This window comes from Austrofundulus limnaeus, unplaced genomic scaffold (genome assembly GCF_001266775.1).
Source record: "Austrofundulus limnaeus strain Quisiro unplaced genomic scaffold, Austrofundulus_limnaeus-1.0 Scaffold463, whole genome shotgun sequence".
Taxonomy (NCBI): Eukaryota; Metazoa; Chordata; class Actinopteri; order Cyprinodontiformes; family Rivulidae; genus Austrofundulus; species Austrofundulus limnaeus.
In genome coordinates this window covers 99,598-101,027 of record NW_013952865.1, presented here as the reverse complement: position 1 = coordinate 101,027, position 1,430 = coordinate 99,598, and the positions used below count along the sequence as shown (strand labels likewise).

At 33.8% G+C, this 1,430-nt stretch overlaps 1 protein-coding gene across 2 annotated transcripts in view; it reads left to right on the top strand.

Annotated features, from left to right (window-relative positions):
* Positions 1–1,430, top strand: part of mon2 (MON2 homolog, regulator of endosome-to-Golgi trafficking) — a gene marked incomplete in the record, with an annotated part of 79,098 nt that overhangs the window by 56,968 nt on the left and 20,700 nt on the right.

The window sequence follows — 1,430 nt, the reverse complement described above, 5'->3', positions numbered from 1 at the left end:
TGTGTGTGTGTGTGTGTGTGTGTGTGTGTGTGTGTGTGTGTGTGTGTGTGTGTGTGTGTGTGTGGTGACCAATATAGACTTAGGAAATAAAACTGATTCAAATAATATTGGTACATTTTTAAATTCAATGCAATTTAAACCTTTATCCACTGATATCAAAACCCACCAGAATTACAATGTATAGTGCCACAATAATTGATAACATTTTCACAAATATAACAAGTGATGAAGTAATAAATGGTATTTTGACAACTGATACTGTATAAGTGATCACTTACCAGTTTTTATGATTTGTAAGAATGAACAATACAATATAAAAGCAGTCACAGTTGAGAAGAAATTAATAAACACATCAAAAATGCTTTAGATAAATTTAAAGATGATCTGGGAAAACAAAATAGGAGAGAGGTGTATGTTAATTATATTAACAGAGCCTGATGTTTTCATGAATATTTTAGGAGCTCTGTATGAGAAGAATTGTGTGCAAAACATTTACAATTAGACAATACTATTGACAAACTATGGATGACAAAAGGATTGAGAAATACTTCTAAAAATAATTACTTGTATTCTTGTTTCTTGAAGTTGAGATCAAAAGAATCAGAAGAGAAATACAAGAAATATAAAAAATAAGCTAGTTTGGATTATTAGAAAGCATAAGAAGAAATATTATAGTGATTTATTTGACAAAAGTAAAAATAATATGAAGGCAACATGGAGAGTAATGAATGATTCACAGCAGAGAACAGCTGAATAAAGTTTRAAAGTCGTCTGAGCAGACCTGGAAAACTCCGCTGTCTGTCTGTTAGCAGCAATGTCTGGAGCGAGCCCCGGCTACAGCTTAGATCTCCATGCCGCAGATCAAGTGCCTCCCCCGGTCAAAGCGAGTCAGGCAGACCGCCTGGGCTCCACGTCCAGGGGGAGAAGCCAAACCCACTTAAGCCTGAATGCATATTATCAGGTATACAGATGATAAGTGCTTTCCAACCTACTAGGAGGTAAAGGAAGGACAGTCTGCAGACATTTTAGAACTGATAACCTCTAATAAGAGACATTTATTGGACTGACCACATTCCACTCATAGCTGGTGGTTCCTGAATGTAGTGCTGTACCAAACGATTATTTTCTAATAGATTAATCTAACGATTATTTTTTCGATAAATCGATTATTCTAACAACAAATCTATAAGTTATTCTGATGTGAGTGCACTGGATATTTAAAATGTTTTCATCAAATTAACAAGAACAGTTCTTTAATATTGTAATATTTTCTGTAATTGTAATATTATTGTAATTGTAATATTTTCATGGAAAACTCACCACTCTTATGCCAATACAGTCTCAATGATGCTTTTAGGTACCAAAATGGAATAGCATGAACATTCACCTCGTGGTTATGTAATACAGCGAATCGATAATAAAAAAATCTG